The sequence below is a fragment of the Girardinichthys multiradiatus genome, chromosome 13 (genome assembly GCF_021462225.1).
Source record: "Girardinichthys multiradiatus isolate DD_20200921_A chromosome 13, DD_fGirMul_XY1, whole genome shotgun sequence".
Classification (NCBI taxonomy): Eukaryota; Metazoa; Chordata; class Actinopteri; order Cyprinodontiformes; family Goodeidae; genus Girardinichthys; species Girardinichthys multiradiatus.
Window position 1 is genome coordinate 36,765,039 of NC_061806.1, and position 14,710 is coordinate 36,779,748.

Here is a 14,710-nt window from a genome sequence, read left to right on the forward strand (position 1 = left end):
AAAGCTACTGTCCCCTTCAGGAAAACAATGTCCTTCTCAGGTTTCCATGATGATTGGACATGTTTCCTACAGATTCATCCAGGAACTATAGCATCGATAACGTTGTCTGGGTCACAATTTTCAAAATATACGTATGTCAACAAAGACTGTGGCATTATAAAATGTTTAGTTCTGCTCAAATGACACAAAATGTGTTCAAATACTGGAAGCAAATGCATGACACTTTGTTCCCAAGGACCTCACCTGTGACCTTTTATATCATCACAGGTTAAGGGTCTCAGGGACAAAGAAGCACACCCAATAACTCATTTGTCAAAGTGACTCACTAAATTCAAGTTTTAACATTTCATTTTACCCCTCATAATGTTTTAAATACAAACTGCATCTTGCAGTAGAGAAAAACAAGGTCTAAAATGAGAAACCGTTCCTACAACATATAAGCTGGACTGCCGTTTGTCATAGATGCTCCCCGACATGTCTGCAGAACCTGGACCAGATCCCATCCTGCGGAAAGAGGCGGATTTAGTTAAAGTTCACAGTTTATTGTAGAAATATCAGTTGAAGTAGTGGTATTTAAATATTCTTCAATTTTTAGTCCCTTTTTGCTGTCTGTTTCGGTGACATAGCCAACGCCTTTTATTCAGTGCTGGTCTGTGGAGTAAAACGTTCAAAGAAAGTTCCCCCTGCTGGCAGACATGTGTACAAGCGTTTGAGGTAAGCTGAAGATACAAAGGCAAATCTGTAGTTTTTATGTGCAAGTTGAAAATTAGGAACTGAAGAAAGTACATTAAGTCGAGAGGAAATGTACATTGTCTATATATTTGCAGGCGGTTGACTTATTACTTGTGCTTCATCGACAAACACCTGCGCCTACAGCCACAGAGGTTGTCTTCTTATGTTCCTACAGGCCTTATGATCTCATAGGATTATGTAATCATTCCCCCATGACAAAGATGTTCAGCCCTGAACAATGTCTGCAGACAAAACACATGACACATAAGAGGCTCAAATAACTGCCTCTTATTCGCATCGGTTTGTCCGGAGGACACCTGTACCACGTCCCGAGCTGAGAACATCTGTCTCTGGCCGGGTGCAAACACGCACAGACATGCGACTCTACCGAAGGGACATGTAACGTTCAGTCTATCGCTGTCTGTTATCAATTTACGCTGCCTCTTTGTTGTCTCTTTGTCTCTGCTGCACTGAGACACCCTCCTCTGTCCCAGTTTTATGAGTTTCTCGGCTGTCCTCACAAGAACAAGAGACAAAGACTGGAGGAGGTAAAGAAATATTTGCATGTAAAAACGCTGAATCAGACAGAATGAACATGAAGGAAGAGACGAATGATGGAGGGTGGATGCGATCAGTCAGATTGATTTCTCAGTTTGCTAAGCGCCCCGATAAGTTATTCTGGACTCACCATTTGCTTTTGCTTGCTGTTCCTTACATGAAAACACACAAAGACACACGTTTACACTCAGGTCCACACATAACACTCTTATGATCAGTTATTAATCCGTGGGAAAAACAGAAAAAGACATTTATCCATCTGTTAAGGAAAAAAGCGTTTCATAAAACCTATCCTGCCCCGTCTCCACAGTCTTCTCTGAGTGCAGCATGCAGCGGCGAACAGGAAAAAAGCTTTTTTCTCCTCTCACTACCCCTCACTCTCTTCCTTTTTTTGTCTCTCTGTTCTCTTCTTCTATCCCTCTCTCTCAGGCGCTGTCCCTGGCTCTGGTTTTTGCATGTCTCCCTCTGCCAAGTCACATCACTAATTCTCCGGGCGATTAGAGTCTGAACAGTCGATGCCTACGACGCAGGTACACAACACACACGCAGACAGTTGCATTGATTCCTTTATCTGGTGCTCTAACAGCATCCCCACTTCCACCAACCCCCAACAACCATCACCCTTTCCTTTCATAAATCTGTGTCACCTGCATACAACACACACAAACACATACAGAGTTACTTATGCAAGCATGCAGCATCTTCAGCTATTGCTCTTTCTCTTGCCTTTACACCCTCCATCACCCTGTCCCCGCCTCCTCCTCCTCAAGTCTCAGCCCTTCCCCTCATTTTCATCCTCTTGTCTCACTCTCTGAACCTCCTTATACTTTTTTCCGAGGCGTGACGTCCCGTCTCGCCAAAAGAAAAAAAGATTGAAAAAAAAAAAAAAGCGACTTTCACATGACGGCATGCGTCTCCATGCGTTACTGTGTGTGTTTGTGAGCTGCGATGCTCTTGCATCTGGAGGACAGAGTTTGGTCAGGAAAGGGTGTGAGGGGATGAACACACTGGTTTCTCATGGTGCACATGAGGAGCGGATGTGTGGGAAAGAGGCAGAAGGCAAAGCTGAAAAGCTGTGGATTTTACACAGTGTGAGGATCAAAGCCAAGGCGAGCCCAAAGGTGATTAACCTCCCAGCCGCTTCTGACCACAACACTGCTGCTCTTCTTCCATGTTCCGCAAACAGTCTGCTTTCTGCAGCTTATGTCAGCCCACAATGCATTTACAATATTACAGCTTGGCAGAAAATCTGTTTTTACAAAATCTGCCACATTTTCCAGCTTAAACTGTATGGGAGGTAAAGTAAGAATAAAAAATTAAGATGAATGAAATGAGGGTAATAAATACACAATTTACAACAAATGAACCCGGCCACCTCTTATGAAACAGCAGGTGGAAAGTGGGTCTGAGGTAACGACTGAATTTCCCCTCGAGTTGGAAACCAGCCGGGGAGTTGCTTCTTTGTGCAGTGCTCAGCAGAGATCGCTGATATTTGCTTTTTTTTTCATCCCTTCCTTGCTGGAGCACTGCAACGCAATGCGGATACTGGGTGTCTGAGCCACTAGCCAGACACACTGGGGGACAGGGGAAGGTGGGGGCGGTGGGGAAGAGGTGGAGGCAGAAAAGCAAGTTCACATACAGCCTCGTGCTTTAGGAGACACTGATACTAATGTATGGGTGCACTCCTGTTCTCTGAAGAAGCGCAGTGAGTTTCACCAGATAGGTCGTTTTTTAAAGGTTTTTCAATGCGAAACACGTCTCTAAACCTTCAATTAAAATTGAGCCGAAAATAAAAATGTTCGACATAACCGCTTTACACTGCAGAAATTCCTCATCTATTGCCAATTTAACATGACCTCTTCCAGTGATGCTACACTGTGTGTGGCATGCTAAAGAAAGGAACCCCTTATTGATAGCTGCTCCTCTATCCCGTCAGACTGCACCAAATAACAAATGAAAGAACACTGCAGAGCAAGGTGCCTATATTGAAAACTGGATTAGTGCGATCTCAAAAGCTAATTAATCTAGATTTATCAGATTTACAGTCAGCGCTGAAATTGTTTTGTAGTTTGTGTTTGTCCAAATATAATTACTGACTTGAAAGTGAATTAGAATAATTTTAAATCTAATAATAGCTGCAATGTGTGTGGCACAGACTGTTAGTTCATCTGTTTCAGCGTTTTCAGAACAGACATCCCCTGTTCTGTTTTTAAAGATTTCAGAAAACAAAGGAAAAGGCATTTTAAACCAAATTACTGAAGGCGTTCAATTTAGCTTTAACCATGGAATTACTTTTCATGCTTAATATGTTTTAACTGAAACACATTTTTCCTTAAGTCCAACAAAAAGTCAATTATATTATAACTTTCTGCCCCTTTTCTCTCTCCACTCCCTATACTTACCATATCAAAGGGCGGGTCGACTGAAGGCATCCATCTGAAGTCTGGGTGACTCCGCAGGGAAAGCTAGAAGGTTGTACAGTTATCTCCAGGCTGTTTATTATGCGAAACCATACAACCAACTACCTCACACTGCAGAGCACCGGAACAGGGTCAGCGCTGAAGTCTGGTGACTCTCCGACTTGTCTTTTACTGTTTCCAGCTTTTCTCTCTATCATGTGTCAGATACACCCCATCGTTATGTTTTTGCATCAGTTTTCTAAGAATATGTAAAACATTACGCTTTTCAGTCTTCTGAATCGCTACAAGAAGTTGATGAAAGAAATTCCTGCACTCTGCATTTCTGTGGACTTGTCTCCCTCTTGTGGGAAAAGACAGAACAAAGACACCCCCTCCCCCCTCCAGAGGCCGCAGCAGACCTTCGCTGTCTGGAATACAAAGACGAGCACTTAACCTGCAGTTGCATACTGTAGGCGTCTGCCTGACCTACTTCTGCAAGTGGAGCTGCTGGAATCTTCCTTATCCTCAAAGATTTGATTCAGCTCTATCCTAAGCTTTGTTTCATTGCCTTTCAGAGGTTAAACTCTAACTTTGACCTTACATTGTTTTTGATAAACTGGATCCATACTTAAATTCCAGTACTGCTGCAATTTCTTTTAAGTACCACCTCTTAAACTGATGCAAACAACAGTTTTTTTTAAATGGCTTGCAAGTTCATACCACTTCAATTCTTCTATATTTTGTGAAAACCACCAATTGCTTAAGATTGTATGTAATAGACCAACACAAAATATAGCATAATTGTGAAGTGGGATTTTCAAAATTCTTTTTTTTTTTTTACAAATTAAAGTCTGAAAAGTGTGCCATTGTATTCTGCACCCTCTAACACATGAATATACTTTGATCGAACCCATTCAATTCTAGCTCTGACTGTATGTTTTGGGTCATTGTGCTGCTGGGAGGTGAACCTCCATCCCAGTCTCAAGGGTCTTGCAGCTTCAATCAGGTTTTCTTCCAAGATTGCCCTGAATTTAGCCCCAAGCATTTTCCAATCTGACCAGCTTCTTTGTCCCGGCTGAAAATGACATCCCCACAGCATGACACTGCCACTATGTTTCACAGTGATGATGGTGTGTTCGGGGTTATGCCCAGTGTTAGCTTTCCACGTAGTATTTTAAATTTAGAACAAAAAGTTCAGTTTGAGTCTTGCCTGAACAGAACCAATTTCTCCACATTTGCGAAGCCCCCTACATTTAGGGGTCCTACACACTTATTCCATACTTAATAATCAATTAAAAATAAATAACAAAATATCTTCTTTATAGCCATATTTGTGGCATGCACTACAAATGCTTGCCTGGTTGAATCAACAGATTCTACCACCTGAGCTGGGGATCTCTGCAGCTTCTCCAGAGTTACCAGCAGCCTCTTGTCTGTTTCTCTGATTAACGCTCTGCTGGAAGAACCTAGAATTAATTTATTTAGAGATATTGGAGCTAAATACAAATGAAAGCAATACTTTTAAGATGTTTGTATAAAAAAAAGAAAACCATGGACAATTTTCATCCCATTTAACAATTATGTGCTACTTTGTGTAGTTCTTTCACTTGTGGTTGTGACAAAAAAGGTTTATGGAATGTTAATAATTTTGCAAGGCACTATATTAGATCAATGAGAAGCTGCTCATCCATTTTCATGTTGCTATTGTTGTTTGAAAAAGCCTGCACTTGGGGCTTGAAATTTCCAGCCTGTAAAAATAGATCGATATGGCATACTGAGTTAATGTTTACTGGTGTACATATATACATCTATACTTTCATCAGATTATCTGAATGGTGTCATGGTGACAGCACCTCACAATAAAAAGGAGGCGGCTGGTTTGTGCTGTTAAACAAGCTTTTTTCAGAGTGCTGCTAAAATTGCCTTGTTCTACATTAGTTTTCAACATATCAAATAGAATTTTATGACCAAGTAATTGGATGACAGCTTGGAGTAACAGCACCATACAGTCAATCTCTCTTATTATGCTTCATAAATAATGGGGTTCACCCACACAGCCGACATCTCGCTTAGGTGATCTCCAGCGAAAGCACCAAACTGGCTGTTATTAGCAGTCAATGGATGTGTTTTGACACTGCTGCTGTGTGCCTCAAGGACTCATAGATTATTTGATAGCTGCTGCACAGCTGAGCTGCAAGGCCTTCTATCCAGCTTGCTCAATGCACCAAAATACAACTGCAGATGTAGAACTACTGTAGAAGCTGCTTATTGCTGATTCCATATAAGGTAACTCACTCTAATACCTGACACGACTATATCTGCATATTATTTTTAACTGCACAACACAGGCAGATACATTACTAAAAACTGGCTGTGACTGGCTTTGTTTAAAAATATTTTCTGATAAAAGCTTGTTTATCAGTTTTATCAATCTATGAAAGATACATGTGTGGCAACGTAAGGGTACACCATTTAAATTGTTTTGAAAGCTCCACATCATTGAAAGAGACACATTTTTTTGGCTGCATGGCTACCTTTCGAACAAAAACCCACTCATCTCACCACTCCCTTCTGCTTTTCTAAAAGCCCAGCCTCCACCCACCTTTCATTGTCTTTCTTTGACTGTCCTCCCTGCCCTCTTCGTGTCTCTGATTCGTCCTTCATCAACGAACACTTAAAAGTTCCCGAATCTTTTGAAACTTTTTTTTGTTTTTCTGACAAGCACTAGCTCATTCTCCTCCCTTTATCCCCGTGACTCCTCTTCTACCCATTTAAACCTCTCACGCCGACTCATTCGCAGTCAGGTCACGCATACATGCGGCATGGTTGTGCCAGTGCCAGTTCTGTGCCAATGTGCCCGGGCATGTTTGAACAGCAGCCTCCTGCACCAGAGGCCTGAGTGGCCCATGAGCCTGAAAACCTTCTGCTGTCAGGTCAAGTAAGGAGTTTTGGATTTACAGTTCAGCCTTTTGAGAAAGTAAAAAAAGCCATTTTTAATTAACTGAAGCATTAATCTTGATACAAACTAACCTAAACATGGATGAAATTATACAAAAATGGGTTTTGCTACAAGTGCAATACAATAACCCTTCAGAAGGTTTTTTTATACCTGAAATAATTTACCCAAAATCTTTAATAAGTAAATAAAAAACTTACCCTAAACAACTACAGAATGACAAAAAACATTTGGACCAACATGCATAATTGGGGATAACCTTATGATTCCTATTTTTTTGTTGGATCCAGAACTACTAGCAAAGAACCTCCAGCACACTTTTAATCTTTTATCTTGCACAGATCTATTTAAAAAAATCTGGATCGGGCAGATCAGACCTCATAGAAAACCGGAGATCGGTGTCAACCAAAAGAAATCTGATCGATGAATCACTATTAATTTACCTATTTCACAGTTGAGCAATCACTCATGAAAATTATACTGATATTCATTCCTTCATGATAAAATAAACAAGGACCCTCATGAGACAGGGTCACAACAGACATTTAACAAACAGCTGCAAGACACATACAAACTCAAACCAGCAAAAACTATTTAATGGTACACAATATTCTAAATAATTACATCGTAGAAACATACATGGTGCCCCTTGTAGAAAACGACATAAAATAGTTTGCATCCATTTTTAATCCTCAGATGTGTTGTGTAATTTTATATTATTATAATCTTCACTTCTACTCACGCTTACATGGACATACACACACAAACACAAACACACACACAAGTCCACACAACCCAATAGCCACTGACAACACTGCCCTAGCAACCATTGGGCATCATGCCAAGCCACGGAGGTTGCCTGGTACTGTGTTCCCATGGTAACGTTTTCTGGCTTTGTAAATAAGGTACGAGAGCAAAAAGAGGAGGGGTTTGTGATAAAACCACACTATAGAATCAAATTAACAGAGCTAATAACTTATGGCTTGTGAATAGTTATCCTGGACTTGCACCAGACACCATTCTTGCTCAAGAATTGCATTAGCATCCTTCTCACACATAACCAGTTCTTTATTTAAGTGGGATGAGAGAGGAGCATCTAAATCTTCTTTCCTGGTCTGCATTGCTCGCTGACCGACATTTAGAGAATTTATAACGATCAAATGCTGCTGATGGTTTTGGTGATGGAAGATTCCTCCTTTAGATGTGCTTTCTAAAAATATAAACCTTTATTCTGTCTCTCCACAGACTCATATTTTTAGCACGGCAACTCACCTTAATTTCATTTATATTTCTATGTTCATCCCTCCATCCATCCATATATACATAAGGACTTCCTATTATAACATATAAGGAACTCTCTTTAATAAATTCTGAGTAATAAAACTGAATTTTATAGATCATTTTAAACAAAGCAGAGAATCTAGTCATTTGCAGGTGTTTGTCTTAATACTTAGACATCCATCTCGCATTCAAACCCAACACACTCATTCACATACCTAAGGGCAATTTAAAGAGACCAATTAACCTAAGAGGCATGTCTTTGGACTGTGGGAGGCAGCCGGAATACCCGGAGAGAACCCACGCATGCACGGGGAGAACATGCAAACTCATATATCATCAAATACAGCCCTGGCTTGTTTTAGGGCGTTTTCACACCTATTGACTGTTTTGTTTTTGGTCCGAATTAGTTGATGAGTTTGCTAACTTGTAACACTTAACAATGATTTGATTTCTTTTCACACAGAGTAAACTTTAATTGAGCCAAGACCGGTCACAACAAACCAGGAACGTTCAGTCTGTTTATTGGTTGTATGTGTCCGGAGCGGGAGAACCAAAAGTAAATACAGGAAGCAGATGATGTGTTCTGAGCTAGTAGAAAACATGGAGAATGTACTCATACCATTAGTGTGTGTTTCTCAGTACTATTTCAGGCAAAATAATCTAAGAAGTATGCCCAACAACTTTGAGAATACGTGTTGAAAGTTGCATAGGAATTTGTGCTTTACCAAAAACACTTGGCCATAGTTTCCCTGTTTCCTAGAACCGGAGTTCGTTTTAAAATGACTAAATACCTCAGATGTGAAAACCTTAACCAAACAGGATTGTGTTATTGATTTGACCGAACATACTTGGTTAAGTTTTCAACCCAAACTATTGTGTTAAAGTGACTACAATATAACATTAAGGCTACCAAGGAGCTCGCTGAAAAGAACAACAGATAATCTGGATTACTAAAGATAATGGTTGTAAGTAATTTTTTTTATTTTTTATTTTGCTTTAAAAAGAAAGACAACAACCTTGTAAGAAGGCCATCTGTGTTATTTACTCATGTAAAATGTTGAAATAGGTGATTCATTTTTTCTTCTAATTATTTTATATATGATAAACCCGAAAGCAGTCTGTTTGTAGCTGTGCAAGAAACAGACTCTAATTTGAACGCACACTGTATATTAAGGCGAACTTGCATTTTACAGTGACAGTAACATACAGGAAACACAAACAGGAGATAAAAACAAACAGTGACATAAACGTTTCTGCATCTGTGTACAATGTAAACGGATGTTCCCAGTAAAAACGTCTGATCTATCGAGTTGTTTTCTTTCTTTTTCCTTTTAAACATGAAAACTGATTATTTAGAAGCATTTACCTTTAAAACAGGAAACAACTTTTCCTCCATACCTCTCTTCTCCCTGGGAGGGCATCTAAGGCTGAAAGGCATTTCTGAAAGCAGATGAGCATTGTGCGGATTACTTGTACGCCACGGGATACAAGATATATTTGAGTTTGATTAATACGTTTACACACAGCTATTTCTACCCTTTTCCAAGCAACATACTTTACCAGTGACAAGCTTGTGCAAATCTAGACACTAGAAGACAATTAAACTGTAATGGATCAACCAATGCTTTTGATAACACGCTGAATTAAAAGAAATAAAAAGGATTTTTTATGGAAGAAGCATAAAACATTTCTTGTTCATTAGGAAACTGATTAACAAACTGAAAGTGAATACTGTAGCATGAACAATGAGAGTGGTGCAAAAACAGACAAACAACAGAGACAGTTAAAGATACTGGTGATGAATAATGCATTAATAATGACGAAATATACAATCTAAGGTCATAAATTAAACAGCAGTTAGTCAAACAAATGCAATAATTATGACGCTGCAACACAATGAAACACAGACAAAGAAATGTGGTTTTGAGCTTGTATGTGCTCAACAGCTCCCACATGTATATTTAAGTTTGTGTGTTCCTGTCAGTGCGCACTTAGGAAGATCTTAAGCAGAGCAATGCCTTTGGTGCATCTTATGTAATTTAACATAGAGGACACAGCCTCCCCCCTTTGCTCCTTTCCTCTCCGACCCTTTGAACTCAAGCCGCTGCTCGAGATGTATCCTGACTGAGCACAGCATGTCCTGAAAGGAGGTCAGAGGGCAGGCCAAATAGTCTGGTGTCATGGCAACTTGATGCCATTAACCAAAAATTTGAAGTGACAGCTGGAATTGCTGAAACGTTGGGCCAGTTTACCATGAATGAAGACAAATTGGGACCATTTTTATCAAAAGTATCAGGTTTGAATAAAACCAAATAACAGAAGAGCTTCAATCTGAGCAAAATCAATGCAGTAACTTGAATACAAGTGACATGTTGCCACTAATAAGTACACAAAATCATTTTTAAAAGTATTTTTTCAACCTTTATTTTAGAGTCTAGAAGGCAAAGCAATAGATAGTCAAATGCAGGGCTTTTGGTTGAGATATTTGATAGTTAGGCTGGTATGAAGCTAAGACAGAATCAGTTTATATGACATATTATTAGTCGTTATACAATAAACCTAACTAACCTGGGAGAGTAAAAGCAAGATGGCTGCCATAAATGAATATTAACATAGAAATCAGAGCTTGTTTCAAAAGGTTCAAGTTAAAGTTCAGTTACATCAACTGATTCCTACAACGTATGAAACAATAACTTCAGTAATAACATAACAACTTACTTACCTAATAACATGAAACTTTTTTTATTTACTCAATTATTTAATTTACTTAACAACAAATAGAAGTTAAATATGACTATGTCATCATAAGTTGGTGCTAAATTCAACGTAGTCTAACAGTATAATTTCACAGACAAAGGAGCTGGTAGCGGATAACATAAGAACATATTCATTTTAAGTTCTAAGAGAAACTATAATAAGGGATTTTAAGGAGGAGATTTATTGAAGCGGACCTTTAGGAAGACTGAATGTCCAGCGAAAATTTCATCAGACAGGACTGTTTGCCGCCCTGCATCATGGGGTGTTGTTACGGCCCAGTAATATCTGATTTTGTCAGTCAGGACTATATAACACATAGTGAAAAAATGCCACCAATGCAACCAAAACAGAATGGAAAATTTTGGTATAATGAGAATATGCATTTCTTTCAGTTCTATAACTCCTATATAAGAATAACAACTTTTTGACAATCTGTCCTAGAAGACAATTAAAATGTCCTTGGACATTAATGCTTAAACTGACTAAATTAGTCGTCTTTAGCCTTCGCACATTTAGTCAACCATAGTTAAACAAAGAGCATAATTTGGGCACTAGCCGATATGGAAAACGATAGTTATTTACATTCCCTTTCAATTACAAGGACACCATGACATTCACATGCAGCTTACCAGTTTAAAAGTATATCAGCTTTTTAAATGAGCTAAATTAAATCATACAAATATGTTTTTAAACTATCATCTGTCACATTAAGGAATTTAAACCAGTACCGACTTAAAATGTTTTCTGTGCTTATGTGAAGCTTGATTGAAATGTATATCAATCCTCTCTCATTCAGGGTGAAGTAACTATGACACAACCAATAAAACATTTCAATATTTTTGTTCATCCTTAGTTTTGGCTTTTTTTTGCAAATTTTTCAGAATTAATATGAGTATTTAGAAATGCTATTTAGTTTTGCTATAACCTTGACTGACTTAATTTGATACTTGGGCCCTTTTAGTCCAACATTGGTTTTAAAAATAAATAAATAAAACACAATTACTGCCACAAATGTCACCTTGATTCATATAACTCTGCACAATTACCACCAGTATGAACTCCTTTCATTTTTTTGCACTAATAACTCTAAGTACATTTGAGCCAACCTGAGAAATGAACCGCAGTCTTAATTGTGTGGCCTCCCTGTGTTTTCATCTGGCTTCAAAGTGTTGGATCAATACTAAATTCAGGTTTCTTTGTATGTCATTAGGTTGCTTGATGCCTGAGCTGAAACCTCTTAAAAGCCATTGTGTTTTCAGCCTCTTAAATCTCTCACATCAAGAGTATGTGATTGCAAGTGTGCCTCTCTGATGTGATTGTGCGTGCATGACCTACATGTATGCCCGGGTTTGTAAATGCCGGTTTTCTTTAGGTGTTTGTGTATGTTCACGTGCGAGGCTTGCAAGAGAGCTGCACGTGCTGCATTAGAAAGCTTTTGTGTGCGTGGTATGTGTCCTAGTGTCTGCTCGATGCGGTAGAGGGTGGAGTGGCGGATCAATAGAAAACAAATGAATTCGGATCAATACTTAGCCAGAGAGTGAAGGAGAGATTGAAAGCAAGTAAGAGGGGGGATGCACCAAAGAGGAGCACGAGCACAAGGAGGAGGAGGAGGAGGAGGGGTGGTGATGTGTTACCAGGAGCTCAACGTTTAACTATCCACATGGGGAAAAAACACTCATTTCTAAAGCCAAAACCTCAATGCTTTGAGGTCAATGGCAGGTAAAATGGATGGTTAAGCGAGGTCTGGAGAAAACACAGAGGGACTACAGCAGCCGTGGACTTGAGAAAGGGCTATTGCTGCATTATTGATGGTGGTCTTTAGTGGAGACTGGATGTGAAACACAATAATGAGTTCTGTTGTTAAATGAGTTTATAATGAATCACTTTATTAGGGTCTTTTTAAACCTAAATGAAGCATATTTCCAATGGTTTTATCTTTTGCTATAGTTTCTTTTTAAAGGAAAAATTACAAGAACAAAACTGCCATCAGTAATAAATATTACATCCACCTTTGTGTAACGAATGTAAAAAAAAAAGATTTCCAAACTTTATTTTTATAGAAAAATAACAGTTTACTTGGTTTGAATGCAGTTATTTAGGAACAGAAGAAGCCTGTTGATGCCGGCAGATGTGTGGTCATGGCTGCAAATAAATGTTCATCTAAAATCTTAGAAATAAGAACTGAACACTGCAGTTGTAGTTGAGGTTAATTTGAACAGTTTCTGAGTCTTAACAGCAAAATATTCCAACTGTCTCACAGGTATGACCCAGTTTGAGATTCTCACAGTGATAACGTTGAGTATCTTTTACAAATGTTTTTAAGCAAGAGATACTCTCACTGCTGATGCATTAATGCAACATTTTGCTTTTTTAGTTATGTTAATTTTACTTGGATTTAACTGATATTTTGATCCGTAAACGTAAGCAAACATTTTGAGTAAACACTGCCACTAGTGGCCTTTATTTTTGGATATTTGTCAAAGTAGGCAGACAGGAAATGGAACGGAGACAGAGGAAAGACTTGCAGCACAGGTCACTGGTGTCGAGACTCAAACCCGGGGCAGCTGCACCAAGGCCTGAGGCATATGGGTTGCTTGCTCTACCACTACATCATGCGCCGCCTAACTTTAGAAGTAATTGTCAATTAATAATTGTGGAGAATATTAACACTTTTTGCTCTTCTGGTCAAGAATAATAAATGCAACTAGAAAAAATTTCAAACCACACAATTTGTGTTTATTCTGAGGAAAAAGTAAAGGTTGTCTTCTTTCATCCAGCTGACAAACACAGCAGCAGGTGGGGTAGGGGCAGAACTGTGTTATTTTGTATAAAGTTAGAGAAAGATCTGGACACTAGGGCAGTTTCTCTGACCTTTAAACCTTAGAAATAGTATGGCTGAACATTTGAGGGGTTTTGAAAACATAACTTTTTACATTTTTGGTATATCAACAACAAGCCTGTGCCCACGATCTTATACACTCTGACAGATATTTCGAGCTACTGAAAACCAAATTCTTTCTTTTCATTTTCAGTTGCCAATATCTGCAGCACCTGTAACATATTTGCACGTGTAGAAAATATTCAATCTTAAAAAAGGCTAGACCTATAGATCAAATCGGTCACTGTTTTGCTGCTTAGTGAGAGACGTACTAAACTTAATTTGGTTCTCTTTATAATTTTCTACTATACCAGATTCATGTAATTTATATGATTTTAAAGCAAGATTCTACTTATTAGCGAAGATTTAAACTTAAAAAGCCTTAACGAGGGAGCAGAAAGCTAATTTTGTTGCTAAAAAGGTTTTAGTTTTAATATTTATTTTAAAACAAGAGTAGGATTAGTTATCTTTATCATTATTACATTGAACTGGATTAATGGCCCTAAGGTTGGAATGCTTTTGTTTTCAGCCACATTCCTTTTTTTAATTATAGTTGAATTTCGAATGTTATGAACTGATATGTTTGGAAGAGACTGATCCATTCAATTTGAAGAAGGTCTGCATTTTATCTGACAAGCATCAATTAAACTGTCACAATCATTTCATGAAGAGGTAAAAAAAAAACAACAACCACAAACAAAATATTTGGGATTTTTGCCTTTCCTTATATTACAACTGAATTTAACAAATGCTGCAAAACATATTTGAGTCTCTTTTGCTTTTGGAGTGTGACCTTGAAATAGCAAATGTGTTTGCTGGGTTTTGTGTATCAGTTCATCTTCTGGCTGCAATATCAAAGCTTCAAGAGCCATTTGGGAGTCGGAATTCAATGTGACTTTGAAGTGATTGTGGCAAAAACAAACACAGGGGAGCTGAGTGCCGGTAACAAGTACTCTCTACCTCGAGTTCAACGTTCTCTTAGTCCTGAGAAGAATTATGATTAGTATTTTAACTCAGGTGAATGTGCCTGAATTTAATAATATTTAGTAAAACACCATATCATTGATAAAGGAATGCTAATAATGAGTTTTAATTATAATATTTATAATTTAATTAATTATTTATTTGTCCAGCGATCCATCCATTTTC

At 38.4% G+C, this 14,710-nt stretch overlaps 1 protein-coding gene across 7 annotated transcripts in view; it reads right to left on the reverse strand.

Annotated features, from left to right (window-relative positions):
* LOC124879106 (basic salivary proline-rich protein 3-like) overlaps positions 1-14,710 on the reverse strand; it is a 40,959-nt gene that overhangs the window by 9,179 nt on the left and 17,070 nt on the right. For all 7 annotated transcript variants that reach the window (XR_007040953.1, XR_007040956.1, XR_007040954.1 and 4 more), the window contains one exon: positions 9,293-9,366. The gene's annotated coding sequence lies outside the window, so the exon portion shown is untranslated. The remainder of the gene's footprint in view (positions 1-9,292; positions 9,367-14,710) is intronic.